Below are 20,312 nucleotides of genomic sequence, written 5' to 3' on the forward strand. Positions count from 1 at the left end.
CGCGATTTTTGTTTCGTTCGCGACGCATTGACAAATTCAGTGAAAGCTGTCCGACAAAAGGACGACCGCCGCTCTGACGTTCGTTAGATAGTCGTCGAATTCGGGACCGCATTTTTCACACGGCGCACATTTTAACATTTTCATTGTTAATCATCGACGCGTATGGCATTTACTATTCAGGGTGTCCCAAAAATGTCTCGCAATACGGAAATGACGAGTTCCTCGAATCATTCGAAGCAGCTTCTTCCTTTACAAAAATGTTCTCCGAGGCACCGTTAACGAGTTATTAACGAAAAACAGTGACCAATAAGAATCGAGTACGGCTGACGCGAGGCGACCCAGCCAACCAGCGCGCGAAGCCCGGGTCCGCTCATTGGCTCGGTCGCCTCGCGCCAGCTAAGCTCGCCTCTCATTGGTCATGGTTTTTCGTTAATAACTCGTTAACGGTGCCTTGGAGAACATTTTTGTAAAGGAAAAAGTTGCTTCAAATTACCTGAGGAACCCGCCACTGGAACCCACCATTCGATCTCACCTTCGTCGAAATGCAAAATTTACCATCGATTTTCAGTCTCTATAAACTCTCACTCTAAACTTTATTCTCCGTTCGTTCCAGCTACGAACTTTGAACCGAGCGTGCTCATTTTACGCGCGAAGTTCAGGTTTTAGCTGTGGACAGCTTGGTAACGTGTGAAACACGCGGAATTAAAAGACGTTGCTAAAATATGTGCTAACAATGCCGAGCGGGAGCAGAAATGTCCGAGTGGATTTTTTGATAAAAATTCCAAGCATCATTCGATATTTTGGAAACGTGACCGTTTTTCTGTTATTACAAGAAACACGATATTTCACGGCCCCGGATACGGTGGGTCGAACATTTTCGCTCACTTTCCACGGTTGTTTCAATATTGCCGGAGCATTCGATGCGAAAACATTTGACTTCGTTCGATGTAAATCGGTGAATTGTACCGAATTGTTGCGTTTAGAACGCGCAAATCCGTTCGACGTTTTAACGATTATTCAAGAGTAATTTTAATGAACAGTGAAACGGAAAGCCGCGATCAGGAATGTTGCAGATCGCGCAGCTCCCTGCGAAAGTTTCTTCGACGGCTTCTTCAAATTGTTCAGCCTTCTGTTCGCCTGTTTCTTTTTATTTTTATTATTCGGTCCTTTATTCGCCTGTGTTTCTTCTTATTTTTATTCTTTAGTCTTCTAATCGTTCAGATCTTCTTATTTTTGTTCTTCAGTCTTCCATTTGCCTATTTCTTTTTACTTTCATTCTTCAGTCTTCTATTCGCATATTTCTTTTCATTTTTATTATTCAGTCTTCCATTCGTTCATTTCTTTTTATTTTTATTCTTCAGTCTTTTATTCGCCTATATATAGTTCTTCTTATTCTTATTTTTTAGTCTCCTATTTATCTATTTCATCTTATTTCTATTCTTCAGTCTTTTATTCGCCTAATTGCTCTTATTTTTATTCTTCAGTCTTCGATTCGTCTATTTTTTTCTTATTTTTATTTTTTAGTCTTCTATTCGCCTATCTCTCCTTATTTTTATTCCTCAGCCTTCTATTCGCCTAATTATTATTTATACTGCTTACTCCCTTATTCGCCTAGTTCTTTTTATTTTTATAATTCAGCCTTTTGTCCGCGCATAATTCTCCTTATTTTTATTACTCAACCTTCTATTCGTCCAATTATTATTTGTATCGCTTAGATCCTTATTCACCTAGTTCTTCTTATTTCCATAATTCAGCCTTTTGTTCGCCTAATTCTTATTTTCATAATTCTACCATTTCACTCACCTAATTCTTATTTCTGTTATTCAACGTCTCATTGATGAGTTCTTCTTACTTTGATTCCCACAAAAATCCAAAAACTCGGTCAGAGGAAGGCTAAATTTAAACCAAAGTCATCACGCAATCATTAAAAAGAAAACGTGCTCCGTATTAAAATATGACGATAAAACTATAAAACTAGCATAATCACCAGATCGTTTTCAACCTGTAGAAATATTCGGAGCGAAAAGAAACGTGTTCTTCTTATTAACTCTCTCGCAGACAACGCGGCATCGACTTTTCAATTCGCATGTTAATGCGGCATCAAATGTTCAATTACGCTACGAAACGACGATTACTTTCGTAACCCTCGCGCGATCGGAACCTCGACGTCGCGGAAAAAGCAGCGGTTTTCGGAACCGCAAGAATACCGGCGCCGTTCGCGTCCACGGAATGCGGAGTCGCTCGAATTTAAGACGCGACACTATAATTAGTCTAGGCGTGAGAATGAGAGGTTTCGGGCCGGCGGTTAAACAGGCTATTAGCAGCAGCTGTTACGTGACATCGGCGCGTCTCGGACACTATCTGATGTCGCGGCTTATGCGCTTTTCTTTTTCCCTTTCTCTTTCTTTCTCTCGCACGCTCTCTCTCTCTCTCTCTCGCACGCTCTCTCTCTCTCTCTCGCACGCTCTCTCTCTCTCTCGCACGCTCTCTCTCTCTCTCGCACGCTCTCTCTCTCTCTCTCTCTCTCTCGCTTCATCTCATCTCTCTCCCATCCTCCGAGGCGAGTCGGATGTCGCGGCTTATACGCTTTTCCAGCAGACCGCGTCCTCCCCGTCGTCCCATAGGAAGTTTCCTGATCGCGCGAGACCCGGCCCGACCCGGCCCGACCCGACCCGTCCCGGCTCCTTCCCTTTTCCTCGGCGCGGTGTTCATCTGCAGAGATTCTGGCGTCTGATTAACTTGCTATGAAATTATCCGGCGACTTAGACAACCCCCCGCGCCTCGAATAGCCAAACTAGCCCCTTTCCCACCGGGTCCCTAACTGTTTCATAGCCCGCAGTCCGACTATTCATTCACTCGGACCGGGTCGGGCAAGGTTTCCCGGGCATGCAGTAGCGGTTGCTTGTCCGTTGAAGCCCGCCTCCCGACTCCCTGGCTCTCCTCCGTGGCCGTCGTTGCTGCAACTGCAACTGCAGCTACAATTCCCGCGAGCATCGGCCAGGGGCGGGAGACAGGGACGTGTATTTACGTGTGCACGATCCTCGGCTCTCTGTGGCTCTCGCAAGCGCGGTAATAGCGGTGAGTACGGTGCACCAGTCAAACGCATACCGTATTGATTTTAATACCACGCCGAGAAGCCGCCCCGGGAACTTGGCGATGCCAAGAACGCCGGAAAATCTTAACGGTGTAATCGGTCGACGCCGAATTTCCGAGCCGAATTTGTGGGATTTTTGCGCGCGGATTAGACGCGCGGTCGTCCATCGACGAACGGCTGGTTAGCCTTTGCGACGGTGTCGCGAATCTGTTCGGGTTTGATTATGGATTCGCGGAGACTGGATGCTTGGTTTGATTATCGGTCATGTTATAACTGGATCATGGATTTGTGTTTGCGAAATAAATATTGTAAGGAACCGCGAGGAATGGAGATCGTGCGGCTATAGCTTCCTTTAAACCGCCGAGACGGTGATTAAATCCGTGAGAATTCGATGTATTTGATCGATGAGGAATTGTAATTGATTTGCGATTTCATTGTGATTGCTAATTGTGATTGACTTGCCGTTAAATTGTGATTGTGAATTGTGATTGATCTGCGATTAAATTGTAATTGATTTACGATTAAATTGTAATTGTAAATTGTGATTGATTTACAATTAAATTGTAATTGATGTGCAATTAAATTGTAATTGATTTGCAATTAAATTGTAATTGTAAATTGTGATTGATTTACAATCAAATTGTAATTGATATGCTATTCAATTGTAATTGTAAATTGTGATTGATTTACAATTCAATGGTAATTAATATGCAATTAAATTGTAATTGTAAATTGTAATTGACTTGCAATTAAATTGTAATTGTAAATTATGATTGATTTACAATTAAATTGTAATTGTAAATTGTAATCAATCATAATTTGTTCTTGTATAAAAGAAAAAGATTTCTCTAATTTTTGTGTTGTAAACGTGCACTAACGAAGCCCAAAATATTCGTTAATATTCGTTAATAATAATACAGCGTTTCTGTACATTCGTGGCAAATTTGCGGAAAATGCAATAATTTAATAATAATAATAATAGCATAATATGGCGTCGTCGACGTGCTCGTTTACGTCGAACCATCTTCAAGGGTTAATCATCTTACGAGATTAAAAATAACCTTGTCGTTTTCGAAATGCTTTTAAGAATTACGCTGTCTCCGATCGTAATCAAATTCTGCCTAAATGCATAAAATCGATGATACCGTAACCAGACTGTAGATTTCGTTGCAAGATAAAAATTGTCTGCATTGATTCGCAAGAAATATCGTGCGAATATCAAGTTCCTTCCTCCTTGGATCGGTTTTAACAGATTAAAAATAACACACCGACGTTTCGAAATGCTTTTAATCTGCACACTGTTTTCAATTGCAACACACATACACATACCCGCAAACACGCACACGCACGACCCCCGATTTCCCCATAAAAGCGTAAAATCCATATTTCTAATAACAACAGAACACGTTCGACGCCGCGGGAACACGGCGCGTAGGCTCCGCACGCGATCGACCGCGCCGCATGGAATCCGCACCACTATTTACACAGAAACTAAACATAAACAGTCGTTGTGTATGCGGTTCGTTCCCGCGGCGCATTCGACATTACTGTCTCTCGTTTCGCATCGAACAGTGGGAAACGGTCGTTTCGCGTCGGTGTCGCCGGCATTGAAGGGTGCTCCAGAGGGGAGAAGCCGTGACACGAGGACGCTACAAAGGCGCGTCGAAGGATGCCGATATGTTGCCGAACCGGGGGTGGTGGCCGGGGCCGCGAGGGGGGCGACGCTTTTACAACATCCATAAACGCCTCGTGTCGTCGAGACTGCGAGAAGGCACCTGTGGCTGATGCACCGCTCTCGATGTTCCCGCAAAGTCTGCCGCTTTGCGTGCAACGCGTTAAGGATCCCTGGAAATTTGTTGGCTCGACCCCCACCAGCCCCACCTCCGATCCCCCTCGCTTTGTGCATCGGAGTCCCATCTTTGACACTCGATCGGAATTTATTCTGTTTCGTAAGCCACCGTGTTCCTCTGACTTCGTTCACTTCGCCACTAATTGCTGACAATGCTGCTCGGCGTTGTTCGAATTGTCTCGAAGAAATAATTGTCTACGATCGTTCGAATGAATTCGTTTTAGTCGAATGTTTCATTCGAAATGACGATTGTTCGTTATTCGTTGTACGTTGTTGTAGGTTTTTATTCGAATTCGTTGCTCGAGTAATTCTTTGCTTGAATGAATTAGTCTTTAGTCGAATACATTATTCTTTATTCGAATGAATTAGACTTTATTCGAATATATTAGTCTTTAGTCGAATAAATTAGACTTTAGTCCAATAAATTAGACTTTACTCGAATAAATTAGTCTTTATTCGAATGAATTAGACTTTACTCGAATAAATTAGTCTTTAGTCGAATAAATTAGTATTTAGTCGAATATATCATTCTTCATTCGAATAAATTATTCTTTATTCGAATACATGATTCTTTAGTCGAATACATTAGTCTTTATTCGAATGAATTAGACTTTATTCGAATATATTAGTCTTTAGTCGAATAAATTAGACTTTAGTCGAATAAATTAGTTTTTATTTGAATAAATTAGACTTTACTCGAATAAATTAGTCTTTAGTAGAAGAAATCATTCTTTAGTCGAAGAAATTAGTCTTTAGTCGAAGAAATCATTCTTCATTCGAATAAATTAGACTTTACTTGAATAAATCATTCTTTAGTCGAATAAATCATTCATTAGTCGAACATATTATTCTTCAATCGAATAAATTACTCTTCATTCGGATAATTCGTTCTTTATTCGAATAAGTTATCCTTTATTTGATTAAATTAGTCTTTAGTCGAATATAAATAAATCCTTTAGTCGGACAAATCATTCTTTAGTCGAACAAATTATCCTTCAATCGAATAAATTATTCTTCAATCTAATAAATTATTCTTCATTCGAATAAATCATTCTTCATTCGAATAAATTAGACTTTACTCGAATAAATTATTCTTTAGTCGAACAAATCATTCTTTAGTCGAACAAATTATTCTTTAATCGAACAAATTACTCTTCATTCACAATTCTCTATTCGAAGAAAGTAATTCGAATAAAGATCGTAAAATTATTCGAACAATTTGCATTCCGTCGAAATCGCTGCTGCTTCTTCGATCGCCGAAGTTGCACGATTTATTCGTGCAATAGAAAAATATCGTAGATTCTCCCGAACACAATGGAGAGCAGCCACCGCCGCGTAAAAAACGCGCGCGCGCGTGAAACGGCGCGTTAATTAATTGGAAGCGCGGTTTCGACTTAATTTCCCAATAGCATATTCGCCGTAGAATGCCGGCCCGATTAATTGCCGCGGAGGCCGGGCGCGAGAAATTCGGCGTGGCGGGGTGTTGTGAAAATTCTATCGCCGGCTGTAATTGCACTCTTAGAGCGTTTTGAATACCGGCTAACCGGAAGCATAACACAATAGGGTTTGGCCGAGCCGGCGCGGGTCGCGCGGTTCGAATTTAATCCGATTTGCTCGCGGCGGAACCGGCTCGCCGTGGCGAGGACAGAACTTGAAGTTTCTCGATTTAATGAGAATTAATCAGGCCGGGGGTGTGGGGTGGAAAGGGGTATTAGACGATTGATGGGAACCCGGAGACAATATGGAAGGCTGTCGAGCGGCCGAACTTCTAACGTTCCCGAGGCCGAGGGCGCGAACGATGCCTGAAACGCAATTTCTGACGCCGGCAAATTTATGGCGGGACGCGAAGAATTCGCTAATAGGGATTTAGCCTGAATGCTCCGAGCCGTGTCCGGAATATAATTAACGGTGGAAACTCGAGTCGAACGGCCGCCGTCCGTTTGTAACAGCTCATTGAGTATGCGGACTGTTTTGCGCTCTGTTTGCCGGCTCGACTGCAACGATTTAGTGGACAGCCGTTTCCTTTTTTCTCCCGTGAACCGGCTTTGCTGTTCGTCTTTAACGCCGATGGAAATTCTTGCAAGCGGAGCAGCTAGGATTGCCGCGATTAGTCGCGCTGGTTCTCGCGACGAGTTTGACCGACGAACATGGGGCAGTGGGGCCGGTTACTGTGGGTTGTCGAATCGTGTTTGGTTTCTTTTCGTGCACAGTTGACTTTATTATGCATCGAACAAGACGTGGTACACTTTTCTATATACTTTCACTTTGTTCATTTGCGAATAAACATATTTGTTATGTCTTATTTGGTAAATATAAAGTTAACAATGTCCGCGAACAAAGCAAATGCCAGCGATCACTCCATAGTGAATTTTTCTTGATTCGAATTCGAATAAATTATTCTTGAATCGAATAAATTAGTCTTTATTCGAAGAAATTAGTCTTTGCTTGAATCAATTAGCCTTTACTCGAATTAATTAGCATTTATTTGAATAAATCCGTCTAAATTTGAGTAAATTAGTCTTTATTTGAACAAATTAGTCTGTATTCGAATAAATTAGTCTTTGCTTGAATCAATTAGCCTTTACTCGAATTAATTAGCATTTATTTGAATAAATCCGTCTAAATTTGAGTAAATTAGTCTTTATTTGAACAAATTAGTCTGTATTCGAATAAATTAGTCTTTGCTTGAATAAATTAGCCTTTACTCGAATAAATTAATATTTATTTGAATCGATCAGTCTTTATTTGAATCAATTAGCCTTTATTTGAATAAATTAGTCTTTATTCGAATAAATCAGTCTTTATTTGAATAAATCGGTCTGTATTCGAGTAAATTAGTTTTTATCTGAATCAATCAGTCTGTATTCGAATAAATTAGTCTGTATTCGAATCAATCAGTCTTTATTCGAATAAATCAGTCTTTATTTTAATAAATCAGTCTGTATTCAGATAAATTAGTCTCTATTTAAATGAATCAATCTGTATTCGAATAAATCAGTCATTATTCAAATAAATTATTCTTTATTCGAATAAATTAGTCTCTATTCGAATTAGTTGATTCCTACGCTGACTTCGTGAGCCAAATTCTTCCGTATTCTAAAAATCCTAGCAATTCGCCCAATATATTACAGTGTAAATTACTGTTAGAAACAAGTCTTACGAAACTCACTTACGACTTTATAACACGAAAGTACGGGAATTATGATCGTATTCAATTTTATTAGAAAAGTAGTTGGTCTCTGGGTCACTGTGTGCGGCCAGCAAGCCCATGAACGTATATTACGTTTTTACAGCGTCGTCACTTCTTGACATCGTTCCTGGCGCAATAAAACCGCGACAGAAACTCGCGGATCAACTTTTGATATGTCAGCGTAGAGAAAGAGAGAGAGAGAGAGAGAGAGAGAGAGAGAGAGAGACAGCGGTCTTCCCTTTAGAGAGCCACGTCGAAACAAAGCGGCGGGAAAAAACTGTGTAATCTTCGTAAAGCTTGAGATTCGTCGTCTTCGAATCCGTAAAATTTTCTCGTGCGAGAAAAAGAAGCTGTCTCGATCGCTCGTTCTTTTCTCGCAGAAAAAGAGACTCTTCAAGAAAATCTTATCGAACATTTAAGAGCACGAAAGAAGGCACTGCGCCCTTTGAAATCAAGTTAGGCACAATGCTGCACGATCCCTTTGGCCTAAGTTACGCGAGCTCGATGCACGAACACGTTCGTTTCATCGAGTTTCGAAAATATCTCGTCGACGAATTATTGCACGATCGTAGCACGATTTCGCATGTCCGGCGAGCTATTATTCGCAAAACGGCGGCAAAAGGAACAGCACGGGGCGCCGGGTTCGTTTGTAATTCGGTAACAGCGACGGCGACGCGTCGCGCTCGGATATTTCGCAGGGCGGGCTCGCAGGCGCTCGATATTAAAATTTATCGGTGCGTCAAATTGCGTCTACTTTGGCTGGCACGTGGGCCTGCTACGGGGGGCCGCGCGGCGCTCGGCGAGTTAGGGTGGTCCGATCAAATAACGTTCGAAACATTTTCCGTGACATGGCCGAACAATGGCGCCGTTTAAACGGCCGGCGTATGAATCCGACCGGGGGGCCGGGCCGGGCCGGGCCGGGCCGCGATGAGCACGCGATAAAACCAATGTCGACAACGTGTTTACAGTTTTATGGGGTGTCGGCTAAATGCAACCCGGTGTACGGACCTTAATAACTCTGCCGCGATACGAGAATAGAAATACGGCCGAAATTTACTGGCGCGCAAGTATTTCCGGTCTCTATAAACGGCGAGCGGCCGGCCGCCGTGGAATTTACATCCGAACGCCGTTTAATTGAATCGTTTAATGTTTGAGGCTGTTCGGAAAAGTATGGTCGCGCGGATCGAACGCCGCGCCGCGCCATGATCATAGACCCGGACGGGGAAGATTGATTCTTTGAAATTAAATCGCGCCGCCGCCGAACGTTGTTTCCCAGGTGAATGAGCTCGCGAAATTCTTGGGACGTTAACGCGCCGGTCGCGAGGATCGGTTTCGCAATTTGTGGCGTCAAAGGCGTGTCGAATCGCTGGAGAAATTTTATTGAAAATGAGTCACTCAGTGCGTCTTTAACACGTTTCGTGCCACGTGTACCATCGATGGTACACGCTTGCATGTTTACTTAGTGAACTGAACAAATTGTTTACAAGAAATTTAGAACCGAAGAATCAATTTCCACCGCAGGAATGGGCGTTGATAAGTTTTTGTTACGTTGTTATGTGTACGAGAATTAATAATTGCACGTAATACATCAAGTTTTAGTAAAATATCAAAGTGTGAAGATTCGAGTAAAAAAAGCTCGGCACGGAACGTGTTAATGTCCGAGGTTTAGCTTTCCAACGAGTCCTCAAAGTCCAAAATCCAAAGCTGGTCGTTCAAAATTTCTTGCCGAATCTTGCCACGAACTCTGCCCCTTCGTACGATCGAAACAAGATCGTTCGATTCGAAGTACAGTAATGTCTCCCTAATTGACGCTCAGATTGTACATAAAAAGTGGACAATTTGGGAAGAGGAGATACGGTTGATCGAGTCTTGCGGCTCGCTTTTATAGCGGCAGATTGTCGACAATTATAAAAACGAGGTGCAAAACTCTCGAATAATCGTATCTCTTTTTCCCAAGTTGTCCATTTTTCTTTGCAAGCTAAGGGTCAATTAGAGAGACATTACTGTATATTTTTGAACTCGTTCAGATACGTGTTTTGATAAGGTATTATAATTAGTGCTCGCGATTTGACGTTCAAAGGGAATTAGAACAGAAATATTTACAACAGGAGTGCTGCTCAATAAAAACGACAAAATTGAATTTATTCAGACTCTACATCACATTTTGTACATCACATGTATACTTGACGTGAGAAATTTATTCAATAATTTCCGATTTGAGAGCATTTATAATTGCAACAATTGTGTAGAACAGGATATTTGGAATTGGTCATTTTGATGCTGTATTTTCAGCCTTGTCTGATCATGGTCGACCATTTCCACTTGGAAATTCTAGTATACAATTCTCAGAATAAATCTAAAAATTTTTTTGGAAGACTATTCTGCATGAAAAATTCTATTTATTCTTCATAGTAAATTTAGTATAAAATGAGAGCTAGACACTTTCATGTGCAAATTCTAGCATAATAATTTCACTATTTCTAGTAGTTCCAACAATTGTGTAAAACAGGATATTTGGAATAGGTCATTTTGATATTGTATGTTCAGCCTTGTCCGACCATGGTCGACCATTTCCACTTGCAAATTCTATTATAAAATTCTTGGCACAAGTCTAAAACTTTTTTCTCGAAACGAAAAAATTGCATTTATTCTTCAATAAATAAATGAAGGGTAAAATGAGAGTCGTCTGACCACGGCGAACCATTTCCACTTGAAAATTGAACTGCAAAACATTACGCAGAATTTCGAAATTTCCCTCGGCGACAAAGCAACGGGGTGAACCGAACGAGGAGTTCCGATTTATTTTTTCGCAGAGGTTCTTTGTTACCGTCGACAGACGATCGCGGGGCACACCGGGTATATCGTCGGCGGAAGCGGTTGCGATCCGCAGGAGCGGCGAAATCGGCACAAAGTGCGGATTGAACGCGATCGACGCGGTTACCGTGGCGCGGGGGAGCGCGGGGCGCGCGGGGCGCGCGGCCAAGAGCGGCGAGGCCACGGTTCGAGGAGCAAGAAACTTGTAGTTGAATCATCCGTGGATGCATTCTGTGGATCAGAACCGCTTGACAAACCCCGCTTCACACTAGACTAACTTGCCCCGGCGCTCTCTTCTATGGCTTTTGCTCATGACGCTGCGAATAGGACCGCGAATAGAGCTTTAGCCCGCAAAGGCTTCACAGCCGGTTGTCGAGCAAGGCCGACACACACGGACAATCGGCGGCTTTTGCCGAAAGAAAATCTGCGAATTCAGTCGGAACTCGGTCCCCATTGGCCTGATCAGTTTACCACAATGACGGGCTACGACCGATAGTGGATCGAACGGTTGCTTCGGGATTAATGGTGCGACTAAAAACACGGCTGTTTACAGAGAGGTTTCTTTAATTGACGCTCTGATTGGGCACGAAAATGGACTATTTCGGAAGAGGAGATACGATTTTATTTTATTTTTATAGGCGTCGATAATGGGTAACTAATCGGAAGGCTCGAATAATGTATAAGTAATATATTAATATAATAATATAATAATACAATGATACAATGATACAATGATGCAATGATGCAATGATGCAATGATGCAATGATACAATGATACTATGATACAATGATGCAATGATACAATCATAGAATCATACAATAATACAATAAATCAAGAATACAAGAATACAAGAATACAACAAAACAAGAATATAAGAATATAAGAATATAAGAATATAAGAATATGAGAATATGAGAATATAAGAATATAAGAATATAGAAATATGAGAATATGAGAATATGAGAATTTGAGAATATGGGAATATGAGAATATGAGAATATCAGAATATGAGACTATGAGAATATGAGAATATCAGAATATGAGGCTATGAGAATATGAGAATATAAGAATATAAAAAAGAATATGAGAATATAAGAATATAAGAATATAATAGAAAAAAAATATGTCCCCTTCGTTCGACTGAGTTCTCGATTAATAATAACTAGGCCAGAAATAAATTGCTGATAATTAGCGTCGATAGCTTTTTTTCGTCGAGTTCTCGACCAAGTTTCTATTTGATCTTGAGCCCAGCGCGGGAATACGTTTCCGTTTAACTTAGATTGATACGTATTAGCCTTTGGAAATGTATATTTGCAGTAACTTTGGGAGTTCGGTAATGAGTACATACACTGTTCAGAAGTGTACTTCCAAGCACGTCGGGATACTTGAGTGTAAAATGTTCACACATCAATTACGCCAGGCAGCATGTAACCGGATTCCGCGTATGTGCATGCACGCTGTACCGGTGAACGAGATACGTAAACGGAGCCACTCATGCGTCTTTAATGTCCGAGGTATCGTTTTAGCTTTCCAACGAGTCCTCGTCAAAAAGCTGGTCGTTCAAAATTTCTTGCCGAATCTTGCCACGAACTCTGCCCATTCGTACGATCGAAACAAGATCGTTCGATTCGAAGTACAGTAATGTTTCTCTAATTGACGCTCAAATTGTCCATAAAAAGATGGACAATTTGGGAAGAGGAAAAACGATTGTTCGAGCCTGGCTGGTTTTTATAGTTAACGGATTGTCAATGACTATAATAAACAAGCTACGAGGCTCGAATAATTGTATCTACTCTTCCCAAACTGTTCATTTTTGTGGACAATCTGAGCGTCAGTAATTGACACGATTCGAAGGCAATTCAGGGGCCACGTGCCACGATTCGGAGGCAATTCAGGGGCCACGTGACACGATTCGAAGGTAATTCGGTGGCCACGAAACACGATTCGAAGGCAATTCGAAGGCAATTCGGAGGCTTCCACAATTCAAAGGCAATTCAGGGGCCACGTGCCACGATTCGAAAGCAATTCAGGGGCCACGTGCCACGATTCGAAAGCAATTCAGGGGCCACGTGCCACGATTCGAAGGGAATTCGGTGGCCACGAAACACGATTCGAAGGCAATTCGAAGGCAAACCGAAGGCTTCCACGATTCGAAGGCAATTCAGAGGCCACCTGATATGGTTCGAAGGCAATTCGGAGGCCACCTGACACGATTCGAAGGCAATTCAGAGGCCACGTGACACGATTCGAAGGCAATTCAAATACCACGTGTACCTTGTACAGTAAATTCTCCCTAATTGACGCCTAGATTGACCACAAAAAATAGACAATTTGGGAAGAGTAGATACCATTATTCGAGCCTTGCAGTTTATTTTTATAATTATAAATTCTTCACAATTATAAAAATGAACCGCAAGGCTCGAATAATCGAGTCTCCTCTTCCGAAAGAGGAGAGGCATTACTGTATTCCTTTCTGTCCTTTCTATCACGGTGATGTTAGTTCGCCATTCGAACGCCGAACAGACTGTTTTCTTTCCGTGGATCGAAAAATGTGCGGACGATCTCTGCGTTGCAGACGAAACGAAGAATAATCGCCGGATTCAGTGGCAAACAAGTTTCAGTAGAATTTAGTAGCGGAACGTCGCCGTTAAAAATCCTGCAGGCATCTCTCGCTGCTTCTTTCGTCCCGCTCTCGTTTGATTTTCTCTTGTCCGGAAGGACGAAACTCATTTCCACGAAATACCGCACCGAGAAATATAAAAACACCTTACATTAAGCTCACTCCGAGCTATTAAGTTTAAGCAGCTTCCGCCGCGCCGCGCCGCGCCGGAAAGCTATGACACTAATAGGATGTTCTCGCCCCGCGTGCAATAACAAGCGCGAATTTAGTCGCACTTTTATTAACATTTCCCGGCCCGTGGCGGGAAAAACCGGGCGCACGACTTTCCGGAAAATCGAAAAATCACGGTGCTCCCGTTCAGTTTTTTACGAATCGAGCGAATAACCTTCGGTCTATTTTCGATCGTAAAAGAAACAATAAACGCGGAGGGGAATGCAACAAAATGGCGGGAACGAAGCTGTAAAAACCGATAAATTTGAGGGTATTGTTCTTATGCGCGACTTATTTAAATTATTGACACTTTCACTGTGATAGAATTATTTTAGGATTATTGATAGAATGATAGAATTATTTTTTCCGATTCGAGAGGCAATTTTTGGGCTGATCTGTCACGTTTGCCAGATTTTATCGAGACCCGCAAACCGTCGGAAGCATTATTGATCTCGCAGAGCTGAACTTTTTGATTTCGATTCGACTCAAATAGTTTGACTTCATCAAATTTTTTAGGTTGCTGGAGGATATTTTGTCTGACTTACGTTGCTCGCGACTATGACACACATTTTGCACAAAAATTCGCTGTCTAATGCTACGTTGCCTTGTGCTCGAATTTTTTATAAATCTTATCTCGTTTTTTTTTGTGATTGCAGGATTCGCAGCGCCAGCGACATTAAGGATTCCCTTTAAGATTCGACCGTGCATGTCCGAGTGCGGTGATTCGCTGGTGAGTTTGCACTTGGAAGCCAACATTTGCGCTATGTTCCCGCGAATTTTCTTAGACAAACGTCTATTAACGTTCATGATCTGTCGTTCGTGATCTTCGCAAAAAGCCAATCTGATCGACCATGTTCACTATTTTAATAGTGACGATTTAATTGCGATAAAATCACGCGACAGCGAATGAGTCTGCGACGAGAATTCGCGATTCTTTCCAATCGAAAATAGCGATTTATTTTCAAGCACACCGACCTGCTCGAATTATTGCACTTTATTGCAACTCCGCGTGCACGCAGTGCAGTCGAAAAAATTGAATCGTCGAATTTTATGTAGAGAAGTGCTACTCGGAGATCAGAGTCGGACGAGATGAACGGTTGAGAACTACGAAAGGAGAGTGAAATTTTGTTTCGATTTTCCCTTTAAACGCTTCCGCCGGCGTCCTTTGTAATCCGAAACAACAGAATTAAAAATCTGTCAAACAAATCCGTTGGAACCGGCGCATTGAAAATGCGGCAGAATGAAAATTTTAATAAACTCGCAGAAAAATTCAATATTTTTCTTCGCCGTGAAAGAACGTTTATAAAAGCAGAGAACTCGTTTTCGTTAGTCAGGGCTTAAAAGCTTCGCGCGAAAACTCGCAGCCGGTAATTTCGCGAGCGGGCTCGTCGATTATCACGATCGTTTAACCTTCGACCCTGGATTATGCGTCGTACATCGATAACACAAGTGCTCGCGGTCCGGAAATATAAATTTTCTTGTTTATCTTCGACGAAATTATTGTTCCTCGTATATTTCGAAGAAATTCGCGTTTCGAAGAACCATTTAATATTTGCAGAACTAACAACGACCGTTTTTAGGATTTCACAGAGGGCAGACTTTCAAATGTATATCAACGAAATTAAAAAATGAAAGAAATTAAATCGTTTTAAGGTTCGCAGAAAATTTCGCTCATTCGGTACCAGAAAATTGGAACAATTCTCATCATATCTTAAGAACTTCCGTTTTCTACAAGTCTAATTTTAACAAACGAACAGTCGGCTGAGTTTAAATAAAAGAATTTGACATGTCTTATGCGACAAATATAAAGTTGATTATGCTTGAAACTAGACGAAAGACACGGTAATTGGCTAAGTTTCGCTCATTCGGTACCAAAAAAATTGGAACAATTCTCGTCGTATTTTAAGAACTTCCGTTTTTTACAAGTCTAATTTTAACAAATTAAAACGATTAGTCGGCTGAGTTTAAATAAAAGAATTTGACATGCCTTATGCGACAAATATAAAGTTGATTATGCTTGAGTCTGAACGAAAGACATAGTAATTGGCTAAGTTTCGCTCATTCGGTACCAAAAAAATTGGAACAATTCTCGTCGTATCTTAAGAACTTCCATTTTCAACGTGTCCAATTTTAACAAACAAATACTCGACAGAATTAAAATAAAAAAATTGACATCTCTCACGCGACAAATACAAAGTCGATCATGCTTTAAACTAGTCGAAAGGCCACAGTAATTGGCAAAGTTTCGTTCATTCGGTACCAAAAAAATTGGAACAATTCTCGTCGTATCTTAAGAACTTCCATTTTCAACGTGTCCAATTTTAACAAACAAATACTCGCCAGAATTTAAATAAAAAAATTGACATATCCCACGCGACAAATACAAAATCGATCATGCTTTAACCTAGACAAAAGACCACAGTAATTGGCTAGCTCACAGTAACCGGCACCGAAACGATCGAAACTGCCGCGTATCCCGCGGGGAAAAAATTCACGGAACAGGAAAGAGTTCGCGGCTGGTGGGGGGGAAGAACGAGTTCGTACTCTCGCGAAAATGTCATCGCGATTTTCCCGACGCGGAGGCGGCACGGCGCGGCGCGGCGCGGCAGCCACTCGAGCATAATCAACGAGCGGGAAAGTTGAGTGAGTGGGCTAAGAGTGCTGCTTAAAATTCAAACGCGTGCCATACGTATACAAAGCGAGCCCCGGGAACCCCGTCCGCTGATTCGTGAACGATGATCAGGGAAACGACAGGGAGCCGGCGCGCCGTTCCATGTAGAAAGCGGGCAGGTTATATTTCGCGAAACGGGGGTGCCGGGCGTGACAGTAAACGCTTTATTACTGGCTCAAAGAGAGACCGTTTTCGAGTATCGCCGTGTGTCCCCCGATATCTAACGCGTTCGTATTACGGAGAAAATATTTCGGAAATCCCGGATCCCGTGTCCGCCGTTGCAATTTATTCTTGCGGGCGGCGTACGTTGTTCGCGGTAAAACGAGAAAGAAACAATGACGCCGATACACGCGGTATTGTTATTAATATTGCCGGCACGCGAGAATGAATAACCGTCGGGGGTGTCGGCGTTGTTAATGTTACGCGGAGCACAGAAATAAAGGTATTGTTTCGCCGCTGCGGATTTTGCGGGAAAAAGTCGGGCCGCCCGAATTTCGAAGCATTTCGAAGCATTTTCGAATATTTGTACGCTTAGTCGCAACTTATCGACTAGCGACACTTTACCGTACACTGATCATTATTCCCCATTTGTTTCACGTTCATCGTTCTAATCGATCCATGAAATTGTTGCTTCGCGATCGCTGTTTCGTTGTTAATAGATCGCCGATTTTATGCATTCACGTGACGAAACTTGGTGGATCGAATGCAAAATAGCAAACGCGTTCGCACGATTCGAAAATATTATTGTATCACTGCGAACTAATTAAGTAACTTTAGATTAACCCTTAAGAATGAACCCTTCCTAATATAAAAACCTATATAGCAACTCGGTGGAAATTTTGCCAAATTTCTGACTCAGCTATGCGAAGTCGACTCGAAATAAAAATCATTATGCAGTGGAATTTTATAGAAATCGATAAGTAAAGGATTTTCTTGCTTTATTTTTGTATTTCACACGATTACCTTGAAAATAATAATTCAGAAAAGCATTTTAAAGAAGAAATGAATATCTAGATAGCCTCTGCATCTCGTAATTAATGCAAACAATTTTTTTCTCGCATAAAAATCCGCAGTCTAATCGCGATACAATAAATTCTCCCCAAATATCCCTTAGCTTCTAAACCGAAAAAGGACAATTTGAGAGAAGGAGATGCGATTTCCTCGTAACTTAAAAATCAGCGACCATAAGAACGAGCCGCGAGACTCGAACAATCGCGCCTCCTTCCCCCAAACTATCCATTTTTGTTTGCAATCTGCCCGCGAATTAGGGCAAAATTGCCCCGCCGATTTTCAGTAGTCTCTGCATCTCGTAATTAATGAAAACAATTTTCCTCTCGCATAAAAATCCGCGTTCTAATCGCGATACAGTAAATTCTCTCCAAATGTCCCTTAGCTTCAAAACCAAAAAAGTACAATTTGAGAGAAGGAGATACGATTTTCTCGTAACTTAAGAATCAGCGACCATAAGCTCGAACAATCGCGCCTCCTCCTCCCCTCAAACTATCCATTTTTCTTTGCAATCCGGCCGCGAATTAGGGCAAAATTGCCCCGCCGATTCGAAGAAGATTCCCATGCGCGGGAATCTCCACGCTGTAAATTATAATTAATTAACTATTTCGTAGATCACGCACGAAATCGCCGCGAGTCTGTCCCGCGGTGGTAGCGCGAGGGTACAACGTCAATAAACGTGATCATCAGTTCGCCTGTTTTCGTTTCCGGTGGAATAACAGCCGGTTGAACCGCGAACTCGGTGTCCCCGCGTAATCGCGCATTCAGCGACCCCGAGGTACTCATACGCTTTTCATAGCGTCGGCGAAGGAAAGGGTTGCGTCGTCTAATCTCGCGACTGTGTTCCCCTACGCTGCCTTCCTACCCCCCTTCCACTCGCCCCGAGAGATGAATATAAATAAGGGTATTAAGACAATAATACTCGGCCGGCATTAATTCGAGTTACGCTTACCGGAGACTTAACGTCGCGGCCCGAAATTAGGTTCGCCGCGTTACCTGTCGTTCCCGTTCTCGTTCTCGTTCTCGCCCACCCGTCGCGGTTGAATGACTAGCATATATATGTATATATATATATACATATATATAAGTGTATATATATGTATACGTACCGCGGCGAGCGACGAGCAAACACCGTGAATATTTCATGGCAACGGCGAACTGATTTCATTGGCAAACTAACGCCGGCAACCGACACGCGCGCTCGCTTTATGAAACCGGCTGACAATAAGACTATAACTCGGATTTAGTAAGTTAATCCCCCACCCTCTCCACCCCGCGAAGACGGGCTCGCCCGGGGGCAGAGCGAGGGCCGGGGCGAAGGCCGGTGTCGCCCTCCCTTTTAATTAAAAGCGCAATCATTCGATCGTAATCCAATACTCGATCTCTCCACCCGCCGTTCTATCTCGGCTCCCCCTATGCCTTACCGACCCCTCAAGTGAAATTTCCTAGGAAAAAAACAGTTTCAACCCATCCGCCCGGCCGCCGCTGGAATCCGCGGCAAAGTTTTGTCATCGACGACGACACGCTCTTCGCCTTTTTTCTCCTTTCTTTTTCGAATTTTTCTCCGATTTAATTTCTTCCCGATCTCGCGTAATCGATCGCCACACTGCGGTTCATTAGGCGAAGTAAGAACGATTCGAATTAATTTGGAGAAGGATCGGGTGAAAAATGTTTTCCTTTTTCTTTGATAATACTTCGACTGCCGCGTCACCCATGTGTGGGTTACAGAGTTGTTTAAACATTCAACGCGCGCGCGCTAATGCATTCTCGGTTTCTCAATTCTGTTAAGATTCAAAAGTGATAAAAATGCTGAGGAAAAGTGATCGATGTCGAATAATTTGGTTTAGCAATTTTAATTGGATTGAATTGAATGCTTGAATCCCACCCTCGAGGTTCTCGGCGCAGCCGAGACAAAGTGTCGACAGTCGTAACAGGTTGAAGATGCCGTTGAACCCTTTGCAGTCGAAGTTAATATTTCGATTCGTAGTCGGTAACGCGATTTCTGATCTGCGATGTTTCTGTTTTATATCATTTATTGCGATTCGTGCGTATGAAATTGAGCCCGTTGGCAAGCACAATGCGATTTTAACAGATTGTCTTTCTTTTTTTTAATGTAAACAAGTCTGATGTTCTTGCAATGATTTCGAGAAATAGCCACTCGAGTACGAAGGGGGGGATCCACGTTGTCATAGGATCAGAAAGGGTTGACGAGAACAGCGAGAAGAGTGATTCTAGGATTTAGGGGATTTTGCGCCTTTGAGCATTCGCTATGAGCACCGAAGACGGATTAAGAGGCGCACGAGTGCACTTCAGTGATTTGTTTTCGGTATCTCGTTGCTGGATCTCGTTGTTTTGCGCTTTTCCTGCGCGCGTCAGCCATAAATATGTAACTATGCTTTTTATCCTAATCATTTATCCTATATACATCATATCGTATAATAATTTATCGTAATCGTTTTTCAACGCATTGAAACCTGCGAACTTCAGCTTTCAGATCTTTGTGAATTAGATTTAAATTTAAATATATATATATATATATATATATATATATATATATATATATATATATATATATCGTAATAATATCGTAATAATATATAATATATAAACATAATATCAATGTAATAAAATATAATATCATAATAACATCGTAATAATATATATCGTAATTTATCGTAATCGTTTTTCAACGCATTGAAACCTGCGAACTTCAGCTTTCAGATCTTTGATAAATTAGATTTAAATTTAAATATATATATATCGTAATAATATATAATAATAATATCGTAATAATATCGTAATAATATATAATATATAAGCATAATATCAATGTAATAAAATATAATATCATAATA

At 41.7% G+C, this 20,312-nt stretch overlaps 1 long non-coding RNA gene across 1 annotated transcript in view; it reads left to right on the plus strand.

Moving 5' to 3' along the window:
- LOC143260302 (uncharacterized) overlaps positions 1-20,312 on the plus strand; it is a 212,746-nt gene that overhangs the window by 139,029 nt on the left and 53,405 nt on the right. The window contains exon 2 of the long non-coding RNA XR_013034444.1: positions 14,435-14,508. This is a non-coding gene — a long non-coding RNA (uncharacterized LOC143260302). The remainder of the gene's footprint in view (positions 1-14,434; positions 14,509-20,312) is intronic.

The sequence above is a fragment of the Megalopta genalis genome, chromosome 11 (genome assembly GCF_051020955.1).
Source record: "Megalopta genalis isolate 19385.01 chromosome 11, iyMegGena1_principal, whole genome shotgun sequence".
NCBI lineage: Eukaryota > Metazoa > Arthropoda > Insecta > Hymenoptera > Halictidae > Megalopta > Megalopta genalis.